The 20207-nt window shown below is 40.9% G+C and overlaps 1 pseudogene; it reads left to right on the top strand.

The window, feature by feature from the left end:
• The first annotated feature begins 17117 nt into the window (after window positions 1–17117).
• Window positions 17118–18347, top strand: LOC122743545 (annotated as a pseudogene).
• The last annotated feature ends 1860 nt before the right edge of the window (window positions 18348–20207 follow it).

Genomic DNA, 20207 nt, shown 5'->3' with positions numbered 1-20207 from the left:
AGATTCCATAATTCTTTTTTTCTGGATTTGGAGAATATTTTCCATCGTGAGTCCCTTCGAACTATCTTGGACCATTGTATTGCTGAGAAGAGTCAATTCTATCACAGCTGATCAAAACAGAATGTTGTTGATACTGTGTACAATGTTCTTTTGGTTCTGCTCATCTCACTCAGCATCAGTTCATGTAAGTCCTTCCAGGTTTCTCTGAAATTTGCCTGCTCATTGTTTCTTATGGCACAATAGTATATACTCATTACATTCATATACCACAATTTGTTCAGCCTTTCCCCAGTTGATGGGCATCCACTCAATTTCCAATTCCTTGCAACCACAAAAAGAGCAGCTATAAATATTTTTGTATATGTGGGTCCTTTTCCCTTTTTATGATCTTTTTTGGGAAAAGACCTAATAGTGGTATTGCTGGGTCAAAGGGTATGCACAGCTTTATAGCTCTTTGGGCACAGTTGATAAGAAGTCATCTCCAGGTAGACCAAGAAATGCCTTTGAATAAGATGAGATTTGAGCTGAGATTTCAAGGAAGTCAGAGAAACAAAGAAGTGGAAGTGACCTGGGGGATAGCCATCAAAAGGGCATAGACTTAAGAGATGGACTGCCACATGGGAACAGCATGTGGGTCAGTATAACTCAGTCATGGAGTGCGTGGAGGGGAGTAAAGTGTGGGAAGGCTAGTGAGGTAGGAAGGACCCAGGTTATGAAGAATTTTTAGTGGCAAAGAGAGGAGCTCATATCCTGGAGGTAGAAGTCCCTGCATCTCTAAACCTTTGATACTATGTATGATGTGAAATTCTACAGGCAACAAATATACACACCAAAGAAATAGAACTCTACTCATAATAATAGCCAGCATATTTGTGTATATGTATGTCACTTTAAAGTTTTTTTAAATGGTACTTTATTTTCTCCAATTATATGCAGAAACATTTGCAACGTTCATTTTTTTACACGATTTTGAGTTCCAAATTTTTCTTTCTCCCCCACCTTTCCTGCTTCCTCCTTCCCCCAAGATGGCAAGCAATCTGATATAGGTTATACAAGTGTAACCATGTAAAACATGTTTCCACATTAGTCATGTTGTAAAAGAAGAAATAGAACAAAAGTAAAAACCATGAGGGAAAGGAAACAAAGTGAAAACAGTATTCTGCAATATGTATTCAGACTCCATCAGTTCGTTCTCTGAATGTGAATAGCATTTTCTATCATGAGTCTTTTGGAATTATCTTGGACCATTATATTGCTGAGAAGAGCTAAGCTAATAATAGTTAATTATCACACAATGTTACTGTTACTGTATCACTTTAAAGTCTGCAAAGTTCTTTACATATATAATCTCATTTGAACCTCATTATAACCATGTGAAATAGTCACTACAGATGAAGGCATTGAGGCTTCAGAGACGTTGTGACTGCTCATTGTCCCAGGGCTAGTGGTGCAAACTCCACCACCATCCCCTCAATCAAACCATAGCATTGCCCCATCTCAATTCTTGGAAGCTAGACTAGAAAACCCTTAGAAGCCCCCAGTTTTATTCCAGAGAGATTGGAAAGACACCAGAATTGAAACAGTTTTAGTCAGCCCATTTGAGTAAGTAATCAGTGAGAGAGATCAGATTCCAATGGGGAGCAGCTATGTCACTGTGAAGACCCAAATAAGTTTCTGTGCCTAAAGTAGTTATTAGGTTACAAATAAGCAATCTATCCTTGAGGCAAGAAAATCTTGTCATTTGCCATCTGAGTGCAAGTACTGCTCAAACTGACCAGTTCAGGAAGGGAATGACAAGGATCCCTGCTCCCGCTTCCCCCACCTCCCCATCAAAATTGATGGATGGCTCAAGATATATTGAACTAGCTGAGGCCACATGGCAGATCAAAACTGGTAATAGTCACACTCTCAAAAGACAGTGAAACCCAAGGTAGATAGACAGTGATGGCAAAACAGAACCTTATTCCAAGCACTGATGTTAGAGAATGTTAACTGTAGAACACTGTTTATTTTAACTTCTTTGATTGGCTCTTGACTTTCTTTTTCAATAAAGCTTCCTTTAGGGGATCTAAGTCAAACCCAATCGCTACATCTATTTCTTGATGACACCCAAGCCAGGATAATGGCTTTGAGAAATTTTCCATTCTAACCTGAGGGAATGCTAAAACTTCTACTACTGAAACTGAATTCTGAAGTGGCTGAGTGCAATAGCATTCTGGGTAGTCAGAAGAATTAAGCAGGAATTAGATTTTAACTCACCTGGAGTTATAGGAAATTACATTCTTTTGTGTCCTGGTGGGTGCAAAGATTGTTTTACTGTTGAATTTTCTTCCTAGTTATCTACAGTATGTCATGTCTTCATTAAATCCATTTGTTATTGGATTTATGTGTCTCTTATAATAATGTCAAGCAATATTAATAATTATTGCTAATATTGATTAATAACTCATGTTAATTTTATTAATTATGACTAGTAATACAGTAGTATTGTAGTGGGTCTACAGGTAAACACTCCATTACTGCATAAATCTGAGGTGGGGGGGTGGAAGAAATATATATATATATATATATATATATATATATTAACCTGTTTATGTACTCTAATTTGAGTTAATTTCCACATAGCACCTATCACAATATTCAGGAAAGTTTCTTAATAAATATAATAAAAACAAGTTGCCAAGCCTTAAACATAAGGCCAAGACTAATTTCTAGAGATCACATGAGCAGCACAGTGTAATGGAAAAAATACTGGATCTACAGTCAAAAGACACATGTTCAAATCTTGCTTTTGATACTTCTTAACTGTGTGATCATTGGCAATCCACTAAGTCTTTGAGTCGCTGTTTTTTCATCTTCAAAATGCAGATAATAATACTTGCATTGCTTACCTTTCAGGATTATTGTAGGAATCAAATGAGGTAAATATTTGTAAACATTTTGTAAACTTTAAAGTGGTATGTAATTGTTAGTTGTTATTATGAAGATCTGGTTTCTGTGTAACCTGTAGCTCAAAGCTGGTTTACTCCCAGTTCTCTCCCTTCAGGGACTTTAAGAGAGTCTGGAACTATACGTCTTCTCTCTCAAAACTGGAAACTAGAAGACCAGAATCTCTCTGCTCCCAAGCTCTCCTCTCTTGAAGGCTCAGAGAATTGAGTAATCAATCTCCACTAATGAGCAAAGTCTTCTACAAATGGGCTTTGAACTAAGAATTACATTTGTATGTTGTTCGTTTTTCAGTCATTTCAGTTACATCCAACATTCTACGAACCTATTTGGGGTTTTCTTGGCAAAGACACTGGAGTGGCTTGCCATTTCCTTCTCCAGATCATTTTACAGGTGAGGAAACTGAGGCAAACAGAGTTATGTAACTTCCCAGGATTACACAGATTACGTGTCTGAGGCCATATTTGAACTCGTCTTCCTGACTCCAGGCCTGGCACTCCATCCACTGTGCCACCTGGTTGTGCCTCATCTTTATATTGCCAACTATTCCACTTGAGGATTCAAGTCACTTAGGAAGCTTGCTATAAACCATTCCATGGGGAAAGACTGCATTCCTAATGGAATCAGTGTGGTATAATAGAAAGAATACTGACTTTGGAGTTGGAGGACCTGGCTTCAAATTTTGACTATATGACCTTAGCAAGCCATTCCACTTCCCTTCTTGGGTTCTCAGAGTTCTCCTCAAATGTAAAATGAGGGAGTTTCACCGCGACCTCTACAGTCTCTTCCAGATCTAGTCTATGCTCCTTTGCAACACTCATGGTTCCCTTAACATTTTCTTTTCTCCTAACCCTTATTATCAACCCTCTTCTGTTTCTTATCTTACTAATAATATTATTAAAGACTGATTCATTAGGTCTAGAGCTTTTCCAACACTCAGATATAAGCTTTTCCACAACCTCATTATCAGTTTTGAGGAATTCACTGAACGATCTTAAGTAATCACTTTATGTAAGCCAATGTATCAGGGGCAAAGCCTTGTATGTGACAATTAAAATGGAAAATGAGAACATGTGAATTACTGATTGTATGACTTGCAGAGGGATAAGAGAGAGAGGAAAGCAGCCTATTTTTTCCACGTTTTATTGCATATGTCCCCAAAATAAAAAAAAAATAAAAAACATTAAATCATGAGAACTACTTCCACATCGGGTACATAGTTACATGTAGAAAAATCAAAATCAGAACCATATTGCAAACATCATTGATAGTCAAATGATATTTATAGGTTCTATTAGAAATGTAAGGGGAAATAGATGAACATGATGAATTACTCTGCTAGCCTTCATAGCAAGCCCCAAGAGCAGACCATTATTATACCTGAAGAGGGAAGCTGAGATTGGATGTCCTTTCTTATTTTGATCAAATGATCTAAAGTGGCCCATGAGCTTGCCATGATAATGTACCATCTTATTGGATCTGGTCTACATGCCCACTCCTTTTGGCTCAACTTAACTCAGTTTGACATTATTTTTTGGCCTCTGGGTATTTAGCCATCCCTGCCCTATAGTGGTCTCCTTGTGTGGTATGTCTGGGACATAAATATTGTATTGCATCTTTTCAGCTCTTAATCTCATTCCAAGCTATAAAAATATAAACCTGTGTATGTGTGGTCAGTTGCTGAGAAGATAAAATAAATCAATTAGTTAGAGGTAGCTTGGCCAACTCTGTGGCCCCATGGAATTTTTCCTAATGAATATTCCCCTTAATGAAATTAGGGGGCTTTCCCATGGAACTCTAGAGCTTTTCTTCCTTTCAGCCCTATATATAGCCCACTTATTGCTAATTATGAGTAGATTTAAGTTGAATTGAATTTAAATTCAATTAACTTCAATTAATATGCTAGTTAGCTGATGTTGCAATAGACATCAGTCAAGATCTATGTGCCAGAAAATGACTGAAAGTAGAGATGAAAAAAAGCTTATAGGTCATGCCACTTATGGTAAGATTAAGCTCTTCAAAATGGGTACATGTGGTCTCATAGCTAACCACAAGGGAAATAATCTTTTCATTTTTCATATCCTCACATACTTCACAAATTTTATGTGCTGTATATGTAAGACTATATGGTTAGACAGCCAAGAGAAACTGATCCATTTTTATATTTTTAAAATGTGTAATTGCATAAATTTATACTACTTTCAGAGTGAATTTTTGGGAGGATCTATTTTAATCACAATTGTATAGAGCTTTATTATCTTAGGACATTTCAACAAATTTAAGTCAAAACATTTTAAAGCAACTACCCTGTGCAAGATACAAGGATAAGAGAAAAAGTCAATGCCCTCAAGGATCTTACTATCTAGTAGGGTGTGCAACATGTACCTAAGAATAAGGTAGAATGTGATGGGGCAAAGCGAGATCAAAACAGAGGTCATTTAAGAAAATCTGAGGGAAGAGGGAAAGACAGGTCTTAGCTGGGGAGAATAAGTATAAAGCCTGGATGTCATATAGGATCCCTGAGATTATACATCCGGGAGAATTCGGAGGAATGTGTTGGGGCTTTTTTTTCCCCCAGGAGAGAGAGAGAGGATATTCGATTTATCTATATTACAGTAATATATCAGCCAAAAGGACAATACTGCAGAGTTTAAGTGATGTCCTTAAGGTTCTGCATCTCCTTTGATGTCTTTGTACTGGCCTTCCCCCATTCCTTGAATGTACTCCCTCCTTGCTTCCACTTCATAGAATCCTCTCCTTTCAAAATGCAGCACAAACAGCACATTCTGTATGAAAGCCTTCCCAGCAGCCGTCCCTTCCCTCCCCCATCAACTGCTACTGTTCTGCCTCCAAACCATCTTGTTTTTAACTATCTTGCATTGCTTCTTTTTTATGTTCATTCTGTATATACACATATATGTTCCGTTGTCTCTGCCATTAGAGTGTAAGCTCTTTGAATGTAAGGACTGTTTTTTTTTGTTTGTTTCATTTTTTGTATTTGTTATCTCTAGTTTCACAGTATACTATGTGCCTGGTACATAGTAGGTGCTTAAGAAATCCTTGTTCATTGATTAATTGATTTCCTAAAAGTCCAGAAAATGCTCACATTGAATTTCATTAAGGACAAACTGAACCATTGCAGCTCAGTTTCTATGTAAATAAGTAGGCATGGAAGTGAAATGAATGCTTTGTCATATTAAACTGACCTGACATCCTTTCAGGGCATTCTGACCCTTCCTGCTATTTGGACAGGTCAGTTGCATAATTTTGAAAGACTGATCAGTTAAGGACATTTATGGAGTTTTACTGTGTGCCAAATACACAAATAAGACATCCATTCTTAGAGCAGGGTTGACAAATTTGTTTTTGAATCTATAAAACCAGCTCCAAAATTTAGGAGTCAAAAGAATTTTTTTAGCTTTCAAAGAAAAAACACCCAAAGGAACAAAAAAGTCAGTATGTGGTCCCTCTTCACCAGCTAATAATTAATTAATTGATTAATTAATTAATAGTTAATTAGCTCCCAACATCCGATCATGATGTGACAATGACCTTGCTTTCTGGAAGATTATACCAGTGGAGGGCAAGCTCTTGGAGATGCTGCTGAACTGGAAAAACTTAAGAGTATGGGCCCCACAGAAGCCATTACCTGTGTTTTCTATATCTAACACCAGACCAGTTAAATGTGGAGAATCTCTACTGTAAAACACTTGGCCACAAGGAAATGAATTTTTCTGGTATGGCAATTCATGAAGATTGTCTCCTAAAGCCTGGAGGAATTGTGATATATACTGATATAAAGTACCCAAACTAATGATATAAAGCATCTTTTGAAATACACCTTGCTACAGAGCATTGATCACCAACCTCAGGTCAAGACCCAAATTCAGGTCATTGATGGTCTTGTGAAGCATCCCAAGTCTTCTGGAATGACTCAGTGTGCTCATGCTGAGCACATCTGGCCAGCATGCTTCCAAGGCAGTCAGAAGGCATGATGATCACTAGTCTTTCTCTTCTCTCTTCCCTCCTGTGGCTCAGGAATTAGAATATAGTATGAAACAGAGTGAGTGGAGTTGTGGCTTAGAAACCCCAAGGTGTGTCCCCCATATCTTTGAGTAATACAATATGGTACTATCGACTCCCCTCACCCCAAGTTATCATACTATAATGTGAGCTCCTTGAAAGTAGGAACTAATTATATTTTTAACTCCCATTGTGGTACCTGGCACATACTTAATAAATACTTAATTTTTTAAAAATTGAAAGTAGAATATACTTACCAAGGAAGGGGGGGAAAGTTATCCAAAAAAAAAGAAAAAAGTAAGGCTCCCAGGAGCCTGGGACCAGGATTTGTGAAGCCCTAGCTTCAAGTGAAGTGCATTGTTTTGGTCAAGAATAGAATGGTATGGATGGAATTGGGTTTGTGATTCATTCATGGTGGGGCAAACTCCAAACCAGAAAATTTTCTCTAACAATTCAGATAAGCCCTTTAACTTCAATTGATTTGTTGTGTTTAGTCATTTCTAGTCATATCTGACTTTCTGTGACCCCCATTTAGGGTTTTCTTGCAAAGTGGTTTGCCATTTACTTTTCAGATGAGGAAACTGAGGCAAATGGGGTTAAGCAACTTGCCCAGGGTCACACAACTAATAAGTGTCTGAGGCTGAATTTGAACTCGGGTCCTCCTGACTCTCTGGGTCAGTGCTCTATCCACTTCCCCAGGTAGGCTATAGTTTATAATCCTAGAGAATTGCTTAGAGCACTGAAATCTTACATGACTTTCCTATCAGCACTAAGAGGTTAAATGATTTGCCTAGGGCCCCCCAGCCAGTGTGTGTAAGAACCCAGACTTGAACCTATGGTTTTTCTGACTCTGAGGCCAGCTCTCTGTCAAATATAGTAATGAGTTTTTAAAAACCCATCCAATTTCATCCTGCTTTCCCTAACCAAGGCAGGAGAGCGCCTACAAGAGTGGTCCATCTCAATAGGGAGAGTAGGAGAATTTAAATTTACAGAAGTATAGCCAGGACCAAATCTACTGCCAACAAGGCACCTAGGAAAATTTTTTTATAAAGTTCACCCCAACAAACACAGCCTTCGTTGTTGCCTTTCTAGAAAATGCTGGATTGAAGTAAAACTGCCAGGCCTTGTATACTTAATACACAGTACTGAGTAAAAAATCCACCGAAATACCAAGTGAGATAAGCAAGGGAGGAAGAAGAGGCAGGCAGAAGCCATCAAGCACCAGATATCATCAACCATGAGCATTGTCAGCTGGACCAAGTAACTTCAGGCAGTGGAATGTGAAGGAATAAAGGCGGTGAAAGGCAATGGAGGTGGAGGAAAGAGGAAGATAAAAGCAAGAGATATCAGTGCATGTGATGGTTAGTTAGAGAATGCCATCAATCAATCAACAATCTATAGGACTTTATAAGCTCAGCAACATCTGTGCTATGAGTTGTCTACCTTTGCTTTAAATCATTGGGATTTGGAATAATGATGCCTTCTAAGAGTCTGCCTTTGAGAGTTTTTATGCTTGCTTGTCTGGGTTAGAGTGGTATGCTCCTCTCCATTTAGATAATTTTTTTTAAAACTTCAGATTCTCAAGATTCTTGGAAGGTGAGATGCTGACCCCTGTCTGTGGCAAACTTCCACATTGCAACTTTCCCCATCAAAGTTTCAATATATTGTGGGGCAAGGTAAGAAATTAAATTTAAATTTTTTGGGGGGGGCAGAGTTTTGTGGAAGCCACAGGTGGCATGTGAAGGCCAGCAGACAATACAGAAAAAAAGTTTAGAAACTCAGAAATGCATAAAACATATGTATAGTATTGTATAATATCACTCAAATTTTACAATAAGGTATTGTAAACACCCCATAAAAGAAAAAGAAAAAAATCAGACTTCTTCTCTGGTACAAAGGAAGAGCCAAAACATTTTATGAGGATTTCCAGATCATGGGGAAGGGTGGGGGGTTGGGAGTGGGGTTGCTCTAACACCCAATATGTGGAAGGGATAACTGTATTTTGTTATTAAGCAGAGGTTAAATCAATAAATCAACACACATACTTATTAGGCACCTATTATGTGCTAAGCACTATATCCATCAATAAAAGATGCTGAAGACTAGGATCCTAAATTGCTTGAAGAGTTGAACCTTCAAGGGCCTTTCCAACTCTAAAATTCTGTGATTAAATTATAAGGGCCAATAGTTTGATTCATGCCAGGCATAGCTCCCCCTCCCCCCACATAGACATGTCTTTCTAGGAGACTAGCTAAGTAGGTCAGTTGGACAGCAAACATATCTGTTCTCTTTGGGAATTGTTTTCTGAAGGAAATCAGGGTGTTTTGGCCACCCACACTTATAGCCAACAAACCACGTATTTGCCTGGGCAACCCTATAGCAACTGTGTAACATAACAAAGCAGGGGAAAATCTTCCTGTCTCAACCACTCTCCCTCTAGGAACAAGACATTTCTGAAGAGGGGTTGTTTTGAAATATCTATGCATTAAAAAAAGCCTGAATCTGTGGAGGTTATACTATCTTTAAAAATATTTCAAGTAAATTCCAGGTTGAGAAATTATGCGGCGTGTCCTTAGTCCTTCGGAAAAAGAACACCTGAAGAACAGGGTAGGGTACCCAAGGTACCTTCAGGGCCCCTGGTGACTTATAAGGCTCAAGAGCTTTACTCTCTAAGACTGCATGAAAGGATTTCTATCCCTAGTAAACCAGTGAAGTGCATCGACTGATCCTTATACAATGACAAGGCTGTTCCACAGCCCAGAAGCCAGGGCAGTGTGCCCGCCTGCCAGGCCCTCCAGCGCTTCTATCACCAGCTCAAAGTTGATTGATGATCATCCTCTTGAAAAACAGAGAATCCCTCAGAGCCTGGGTGGAGAGCTTCCTTTCATTAGCACAGAAAGTTGTGACTGAGGCTTGCCAAGATTATTATTGTCATCTGTCACTGGGGGGTGACGGAGGGGGTCTTTCTTCTCCCCAGCCCCCAGAAGGTTTGCCTCATCTCTGTGGCTAAGGTTTGGCTCATGGCAGTGGAGTAGGCAGTTACTCCATAGGTTGGACTTTGTGTCCTGCTTCTAGTAATAGGGTTCTTATTTTGTTCCTTGTAACCAAGCCCCTGTCTTATGCTCTTTTTTGTATTAACTGGGGCTCTCCATCTTGTCCCCTACCCCTCATCCCAATTCCTAAGTTTCTGCTCTGATTCCCTGCTCAGGACCCTGGTTTCTGCCAGAATATTTGCCCATGAAACCTATTCCCCACGTCTGGATCAAAGAAATAGACAAATCAGGAAGTGAATTTAGAGGTCATCTAGTCCAATCAGTGGGGAGTACTGTAGTCAGCTCACATCAGCTTGTGACAGCTGATTGTTAAGTTTTCAATATGTGTCTTCACACCTCAGAAACTGGTAAACACTAAAAATCAGGGTTTGGTTTATTGTTTTGTTGATTATCTAAACTTAAGAAAGTGATGAAGAAAATTTTAATAATGCAGATTAAACTTGAAAATTTGTTGAGCATATATTCCCCACCCCCCCCAAAAGAATTGGTTGTTATATATGTACAAGCATATCCCTGAGCCAAAGCCCAAGTTTTAAAGATAAGGAAACCAGGGCTCAGAGAAATACAGTCACAGGTTGGTTGGTGAGAGACCATTGAGCAATATAATCCATGTCTTCTAATTCTGATTTGGGTGTTTTTTCTATCACTTCATGGTCTCAGGTTATGCAGAATTTTATTTAGTATTTTTTAGGCCTGGGATAATCTCAACCAACACTAGTTCCAACAGCAAGTAAAGTGTCCTCAGATTAACTTCTGAATAAGGAAAACAAAAAAATAATTTTTGAAACAAGTATCTTTGATAAAGGCCTCATTTCTCAAATATCCAGAGAATTGAGTCAAATTTATAAAAATACAAGTCATTCCCCAATTGATAAATGGTCAAATGATATGAACAGGCAGTTTTCAGACAAAGAAATCAAAGTTATCTGTAGCCATATGAAAAAATGCTCTAAATCACTATTGATTAGAGAAATGCAAATTAAAACAAGTCTGAGGTACCATTTTCCAGCTATCAGACTGGCTAATATGACAAAAAAGGAAAATGATAGCTGTTGGAGGGGATGTGAGAAAATGGGGACACGAATCCACTGCTTGGTGAAATTGTGAACTGATCTAGACTATTCTGAGAGAGCAATTTGGAACTATGCCCAAAGGGCTATAAAACTGTTCATACCCTTTGATTCATCAATATTACTACTAGGTTTTTTCCCAAAGACATCCAAAAGAAGGGGAAAGGACCTCTTTGTACAAAAGTATTTATAGCAACTCTTTTGTGGTGGGTAAGAATAGAAATCAAAGGGATGCCCATTAATTGGGGAATGGATATATGATAGTGATGGAATATTATTGTACTATACGAAATGACAAGCAGTGGGGCTTGTAGGTAGTGAAGTGGATAAAGCACCAGCCCTGGATTCAGGAGGACCTGAGTTTCAAATCCTAACTCAGACACTGACACTTACTAGCTGTGTGACCCTGGGCAAGTCACTTAACCTTTCATTGCCCCTCAAAAAAACAAACAGACAAACAAAACAAGCAAACAAACAAAAAATAAATGACAAGCAGGATGATTTCAGAAAAACTTGGAAAGCCTCACATGAACAGTGATATAAATAGAACCGAGAGAACATTGTACACAATAACATTGTACACAATAACAGCAATATACGGTATGATGAAGAACTGTGAATGATTTAGCTGTTCTCAGCAATACAATGATCCAAAACAATCCTAGAGAACTAATGATGATGCATACTATCCACCTCTAGAGAAAGAACTGATATTAATTGAATACAGACTGAAGCATACTATTTTTCACTTTCTTTCACTTTTTCTTTTATTTGAGTCTTCTTAAACAAAAATGACTAATATAGGAATGTTTTACATGGTTGCACATATATAACTTATATCTGACTGTTTACTGTCTCAGGGAGTGGGAGGGAAGGGAAGGAAGGAGGGAAAGAATTTGGAATTCAAAACTTTCAATTAAAACATTTTAAAAATAAAAGCTACTTAAGAAAAAATAAAAATAAAACTTTTGAATAGGTTCAATTGGAACAAGGTTCAGTCAGCAAGTTAGAAACATCAAGACAGCTTCTTATTTTAATTAATTATTCCTATGAACTTGGTACTAAGCTTAGTTGCATCTACATTACTAAAGAGCTATCAGTGTCTTCTAGATTTAGGTGTCCTGGCTAAAAGCCCTAGTTGTCTTACCCTAGTTAAATCTCTAAGGCTATTCCAGAAGATTAATGTGTTGCTTACTGTTGAATTCCCCCGATGCCAACCACCTGCTCTCCTCAATTTCCTCCTATAATCTGCTGTTAGAGTCTCCCATTGATTGTTTGTGTATCCCTGTGGACATGAGGGGGTTTTTGTCAGTCCTTCCCCGATAAGGCCCACACTGAAGCTTACTGACTTCTTGACTGTAACAATATATATTCCTAATGGTAAATAAAGATCTATAATTGTATATTCAATAAACATAATATATTGAGGGAAGGGAAAGAGAGGAGAGGGTGGTGACTAAGGAAACTCGAGTATAATTGTGGTCTGCAAGGTTAAGAGTCTGATCCTTTCCTTAGAAGTCTATTAGTTGTCTAAATTTGGTGTTTGTCTCAGGAAATAAGCAAAACCTTCAACCGTGCATGCTGTCTGCCTTGAAAAAGAACAAATATTGGCTTCAAACAACAGGCTCCAGGATTACGTTTCTCTAAAAAAAAAAATTAAAATTGGTCTTAACAAATAGACCCTCCAAAAATGAACTTCCATCTACCCTAGCAACTTCTCTGTTGTTGGCATTGGTAGGGCCCCTTCAGCAGGCCAACCAGTTCCCTCTCACAATCTCCCTTTCTTGATGAGAAGATACCAAAGAATATTCCTCTCCCTTCCTCGGAGATGTTTCTTTCCACTAGACAAGCTCACAACACTTTTCTGTTACCACAGTTGTATGGGACCCACAGCTAGAGGAGAGGGTTGGTTTGAGAAATCTGTCATTAGCTAAGCAGCCAGCTTTCTGATTTAGGAAGGTTTTCCAGTTTGGATAATTCAGGGAAGGCATTCAAAGTCTAAGTAAATGGTTTTTTTTTAAAAGATTAACTGGATGCCCAGTAAGTTCAATTCGGTATGAATGTGCTGATGTGTAGATTTTTATATTCTTAGGAGCCTGGTGGGAAAAGGAAAGTAGATGTCACTAATTATGCATCTCCTCTCTCATGGAGATGATGAAATATTTATCTCCTGGTGATTATTAAATTCATGTTTCCTGAATAGTCTGTGCGATGGATTTTAAGCAGATATTCTACTCAGGAGGAGTGGCTTTCCTTATTCCAGAGAGCCTCATCACTAAGAACAGGACAAATTGTGTTGTGGTGAGAATGCCCAGTTCTGTCTTTTTTACATATGTGCTCAGGGCTTATCTTTGCTTTCCAAGGCCTACATTAATGTATTTAGGCTGCACCATCAGATTATCATCTATGGAGGTGTATTTGTTATGTTCCTAAACAGGTTTTCAATGATGCAGACTCCATTGAACCTTCATATCTCTGCCTTCAAGAGGCTTTCGATTATAGTCAAATATCACAATTAGTGAACACGATTCTTTCTTCCCTCAACATCACTACCTATATCCTTCAAAGCCTAACTCAAGTTTCACCTTCTGCCTGAAGCCTTCTCTGACAACCCCAGTCAGAAGTAGGGGAAGGGGAAGAATTCCTCTGAATTCTTGTGGCCCCTCAGCACACATGAATGACAATTGGAAGATGATGGAGGCTCTTCTTTCTTTTCTCTCTCCATTCCTTTTGGAAGGATCAGGGTCAGAAGATAGGAAAGTGCCTATACCACTGTAATAGTCATAGTGCCAATAGGGAAAACTTCCATTTCCCATAATTCTGTGGGCCAAAGGCATATGGCAGAAAGCAACAAATAGAGATGGTTAAGAGAGGAAAGAACCACAAAGAAGTTGAAAGAAGATCATGGATTTGAAGCTGGAAGGAAACTTCAAAGTCATCGAGTTCCAATCTCTCATTCTATAGTTGAGGAAACAAAGTCTCAGAAAGATGAAATAACTTGTCCAAGGTCATAAGACAACAGTGATGAGAGAAACCATGTGGGCAGTATCCATGCCTGAAAAATGAGGGGCCAGATGGGCCAGAACTGAGTCAAAAGACCATGCTGCAGGGAGGCAAGCCAGTAGCAAAAAATCAAGTGGTGTCAGCAGGGGCAGGCCACTAAATCTGATGGTAGCAGAAGAAGCAGTGACAAAAGCCAGGAGTTGGGATAAAGTCAGTTGACACTGACCTGCTCAGGCTACTGGGACTTCCTTCAGACTTTCCTAATTGGTGTTGAGAATTTGCAAGGATCAATACTGAATCTCTGGTGAAATACCACTCCTGCCTTGTTCCTGGCTTCTGGACTTCCAAATCATGCTGCTTCATCCTGGAATTTCCCTCAGAAACTGGGGCTTCCTTGTCCTCAAGATCCTGCAGCCTGGAAGACCCTTCAGTAAGGTCTGACCCCATCTCCCATTGGTGAGTTCTTCTTGGAGTCTTCATTTTGGGAGAGGGCTCAGGTTGGCCTTCATTCCTCTTTTGTCTCTGTTCCTGATTTCTGAACTTCAAATGAAATAGTATGTCCTCTCACCTCCATTTTCAGCCCCCCTCTCCATTACAATGTTAGTCCCCTGAGGGCAGGGACTGTCCTTTTTAGCTGGTATTGGTATCCTCAGTGCAGAGCACAGTGATAATCACTTAATAAAGGCATGCTTCCTGCCTTGCTTCACTAGAAGAGTTCTGATTCTTGACGTCCTGAAAAGATATGATGATCAGAAGCCTTGGGTTGTTTCCAGAAATGGACTTTCCCTTAGGGGAGAGCTAAAACTGCACCAGATTATTATTTTCCTAGACAGGGAATCTCACAAGAGAACTTAAACTTTATAGGGTATTGATTATTGAGAAGGCTGCAAGTTGTAAACTCTTGTCTTTGTGTCTAAAGCTTTGATAATGAGATAGGTTGCTGAGGCATAGGAGAAGGGAAGGATGGGGAGAGCAAGACATTGTTCAGGAGGTTTTTTGTTATTCTGAGATACAGATGACTTTGATGCTCTGAGGGGGTGGGACAAGTCTATATGCTATAGCTGTAGGGAAAGCTAGGTGATGTATTGAATAGAACACTGGGCCTAGAGTCTGGAAGTTGTTTGTTTAGTCATTTTTCAGTCATGTCTGACTTTTCATGACCCCCTTTGGGGTTTTCTTGGCAAATATACTGGAGTAGTTTGATATTTCCTTCTCTAGCTCACTTTACAGATGAGGAAACTGAGGCAAATAGGTTTAAATGACTTGCCCAGGGTTAAAAAACTAGTAAGTATGTGAGGTCGGATTTGAACTCAGGTCTTTCTGACTCTAGCCTCAATACTCCACCCACTGTGCCACCTAGCTGCCTCACAGGTAGTTAGCTTTTGTTTGGGATTTTGATGGTAATTTATTGTTTGGGGATGATTGACTAAGTTTGGAATAGGTTTGGACTGATGTGGGATGAATTAGTTGACTCAGATCTGCTGTTTAGGTTAGTCATCTCTTTGTTCTGGGCCTACTAACTCTCAAAAGAGAGTTTTGCCTTTTGTCCATTTTTAGAGAGATTCAGAGAGGGCAGAAGTAAGCCCAGCACAAATTAAAGATTGGAGACATCAAAGTGGTCTGAAAGAGTGGCCCTTTGGGGGCAGCTAGGTGGCACAGTGGATAAAGCACTGGCCCTGGATTCATGAGGACCTGAGTTCAAATCTGACCTCAGACACTTGACACTTACTAGATGTGTGACCCTGGGCAAGTCACTTAATCCTCATTGCTCCACCAGAAAAAAAAAAGAGTGGCTCTTGATGACAGGGGGCAGATTAAATGAACATATCTCCCCCAGCCCCAGGGGTTATGTCTGATCATTTTCTTTTTGGTTCTCTTTTATCATTCCTCAGCTCTTCTTCCTGAAGCCTTATTCCAGCTCTGGCATTTTCACACACCGGGAGTACTCTCCATCTCTGCAGCCTCTCCCTCTGGTTGAATGGCAGTGCCCAGAAAATCAATTTAAGGAAGTTGCCTAGGCCAGTCATATCTCATTCTTCTCCCCACTACACTCCCACCTTCCTCCACCATTCTGCTTCTAGATACTTTTGTCTCTCCCCACTTTTAGCTTCTTTTTATGTGTTGTCTTCTTGATTAAAATGTAAGTTCCTTGAAGGCAGGGACTGTCTTTTTACTTGTATTTAATATTCTCAACATTTAGTACAGTTCCTAGCACAGAGTAAAAGCTTAATAAATGCTTATTGACTAATGGTAGCTTCTTGGCCCAAGAAATAGCAATAGCCAGGAGAGTAATGAAGTAGTAGAAATTCTTGGAATCCAAATTCCTGGACTTTGAGGGCTTGGACCCAGCATCTGGAGGGGCAGTGACAGAATTCTAGGATAATTGCCCATGCTTACAACCATGTTGCTTTGGGAGAGGGGACCTATCAAGTGAAGTGGTGGGTGTTCTTCAATTCCAGACTCTGGGCAAAGAAGAGATATCCTGTAGTGTCCAGAGATGTCAAACTTAGAAGTTAGCTAGTGGCTTGGGCTGGTAAAAATCTTGAGTGAGGCCTAAACCAGATTAAAACATAATTGGGGGTCATCTAGGTGGCGCAGTGGAAAAAGCACTGGCCCTGGATTCTGGAGGACCTGAGTTCAAATTTGGCCTCAGACACTTGACACTTACTAGCTGTGTGGTCCAGGGCATGTCACTTAACCCTCATTGCCCTGGAGAAAAAAAAAAAAAAGATTGGCCCCTGCCTGGGCCTCCTCTCTCTCCGGCTCCATTTTCTCTGCTGCAGGGGGCCAGGGTCTCCTCTGGGGGGGCCCAGCCTATATCCTAGAGCTCCCCCCAAGGGCAGGGGCCCCCCAGTGAACCAAGAGAGGGGGAAGGGGGAGAGGGGAGGGCTTTGGGGGGCAGTAGGAGCATCGGCCCAAGCAATTTTTCAAGAAAAGGGGGGAACTGGCGAGAGAGGAAGGGCTGATCAGGGAGGGGACTCCGGGGGGGAGGCGGCCCCCCCGCAGCCATGGATGGCCGCCCCTTCCAGGCAGGGGCCAGGGAGGTCTGGGGCTAGTAGGTGGGGAGCCAGGGGGCCCTGGGGAACCTCCCAGTGGTGGAGAACCCTGTCCCAGGAGGACAGGGAAAAGCAGGACATCAGGGACATGCTACAGCAGATCATGACCATCACTGACCAAAGCCTGGATGAGGCCCAGGCCAAGAAACATGCCCTGAATTGCCACCCAATGAAGCCTGCTCTTTTTTAGTGTCCTATGTGAGATCAAAGAGAAGACTGGGCTCAGAATTGGGAGCTCACAAGAGGAAGAGCCCGTGGACCCCAAACTCATGTGTCTGGACAACATGCTTCTGGCAGAAGGGGTGGCAGGACCAGAGAAGGGAGGAGGGTCCGCAGCTGCTGCTGCAGCAGCAACAGCCTCTGGGGTTGGAGTGTCTCCTGATAACTCCATTGAGCGCTCTGACTATGGAAGTAAAGTGGCCCAGATCCGCCATATCTACCATTCTGAGCTGGAGAAGTATGAATAGACATGTGATGAACCTGCTTCGAGAGCAGAGTTGTACACGACCTGTGGCTCCCAAGGAGATAGAGTGTATAGTTGGCATCATCCACCGAAAATTCAATGCCATTCAGATGCAACTCAAACAAAGCACGTGTGAAGTTGTCATGATACTTAGCTCCCGTTTCCTGGATGCCGGAAGAAAACGCCGGAACTTCAGCAAACAGGCCACTGAGGTCTTAAACTAGTATTTCTACTCCCATCTGAGCAACCCTCATCCCAGTGAGGCAGCCAAGGAGGAGCTCACCAAGAAGTGTGGGATCACAGTCTCCCAGGTCTCTAACTGGTTTGGCAACAAGCGGATCAGATAGAAAAGGAATATCAGGAAGTTCTAGGAAGAAGCAAATCTACACAGTGAAAACTGCTGTGTCCGTCATTCAAGGCGGGCATAGCCATGCCAGTTCCCCATCACCTCCCTCTTCTGCAGGCCCTGGTAGTTCCTTCAACCTCTCAGGATCTGGAGACATGTTCCTAGGGATGCCCGGGCTCAACGGAGACTCCTACCCCAGCTCCCAGGTGGAATTGCTCCGTCACTCAGTGGGCCCTGGGGACTGTGGGGATAGCCTTGTGAGAGACCAGATGTACCGCCCCCGGGGAAATGAGAGCTAATAGTGGATGTCAAGAGGCAGTGACCACATCTTCAGTGACATCCCCAACAGAGGGGCCTGGGAGTGTTCACTCTGACACGTCCAACTGATCCAGTTTCTGTCTCAGGGGTGGGGCCACAGGGGGTGACTCTTGGAGAGGTCCCAGACATCCAGTGGACACACCCCACCCAGAGGAGAAGCATAAGGCAGAGGGGCATATGGAGTTTTCCCTTCACGAAGAAGGCATCTCAAGTGCTGTTTCCCCCCTCATCCCTGTCCTCTACCCTACTTCTTTCCTTGTCTCTCTTAGTCTTCTTTCTCTTTCTGGCATGACTTATTCCTTTTGCCCTCCCTACTCCACTCTACTCTATGCCACTCTAGAATGGGGCAGAGACGCCACCCAGCCTGCCTAGTGATGCCAAAAATGGGGACAAAATTTCTGAACAGAAGATACAGACCATGCACCCTGTGCATCCCACCCCCTGCCCCCTGAGACAGCTCTTATTACCTCATATGCAGCTATTCTTAAACCAATACAATCACTCGGTGGACAAGAGTGTCTGACTCACTTATACCTTGGAGGGAGTTTCTGTTACTTTAGAGAAATGTTGACTGGGCTTTGGATTAAAAAAGAAAAAGAAAACCTGGGATTCATCTGTTTTGTTGTTGTTGTTGCTTTTAATTTTTAATTTTAATTTAGTTTTTTTTTTTGTGGGGGAAGGGGCTAAGTGTATTGATTCTATTGGTTTCTTCCTTTTCCATGTTAGGGTTAATAACCAGGAGTGTCCTGTTATAGGAGGGATGAGCAAACCAATCTCAGGACCAGCAAACCCCACTCCCCAAATGGGTCCATCAGGGAGTCTGATCAACAGGGACTATTGAGAGGGAAATAAAACCCTCCCCTCAGACCTTGCTGAGTACTGGGGGCTTTTCATTTGCATGTGCAAATCAGCCTGCTTCAATTCTCCCTGATGCTTGGTCATAGGATGACTACATGGGATAAATGACCTTCAGATGTATCCCTTCCCAGAAAAGTAAATGGGGAGTGGGTTAGCAGAGCTGAGGATTTAGTGACTTGGAAAAAGGAAAATCACCTGCCTCCTTTTCCTGGGGCTAAGACATTTTAATATCTATTTTTGCATTTTTCTCTATTTTATTATCCTAGCTTGAGGGGGGAGGTTGGGGGCTCATTGTCAAATGTATTAAATAGGAGGGTATGCTTTTTGTCTCTCCCTCAGTTTCCCCAGAGATGAAGTTTCTGTTCTCACCCCAAAATCAGGGGTTTAGGGGAGGAGGGAGGGCAACAGGGGCCAAGTGTGTGTGGGGGGGAGGAATATTAGTAATGTCCCATATCTCCACCCCTTTCCCCTCCTGGGTAAACCCCTCAAACATCCTCAGGATTTGGTGTGTGTGTTGGGGTGAGAGGACTTCTCCCACTATAGGTGATGGGGTCAGAAAACAAAGGGGATTGTTAGGGGGCAGTTATCTCCTCATTTGTAAACTTGTAGTTTCACAGAACAAATGGCAGTTTTAAATAAAGAAATTTCTTTAAAAAAACATAATTGGGAAATGTTTTACAAAATTTAAAAAATACAATGCAACATTTATAACTTTATAACTACATATGTATATCTATATATGTATATAATCTACCTATCTATCTGTCCATCCATCTATCTATCTATCTATCTATCTATCTATCTATCTATCTATCTATCTATCTATCTATCTATCTATCTACATAGAGGCAACATGTTACTTTGGAAAGACTACTGATTATGGAGATAGAGAACTAGGTTCCATCCTGACTCTAATACTCACTATGAGACCTTGTGTAGGTTACTTAATTTGAGGGGGGGGGGTCTAGATTAACTTTTATGTAAAATAATTGGACTAGATGACTTCTGAAGTCCTTTTTTTAGATCCATGATCCTATGGTTCTGTGATATCTCCTGCCCTATAAACCTATG

The sequence above is a fragment of the Dromiciops gliroides genome, chromosome 2, assembly GCF_019393635.1.
Source record: "Dromiciops gliroides isolate mDroGli1 chromosome 2, mDroGli1.pri, whole genome shotgun sequence".
Taxonomy (NCBI): Eukaryota; Metazoa; Chordata; class Mammalia; order Microbiotheria; family Microbiotheriidae; genus Dromiciops; species Dromiciops gliroides.
This window is presented reverse-complemented; position numbering and strand designations above follow the sequence as displayed.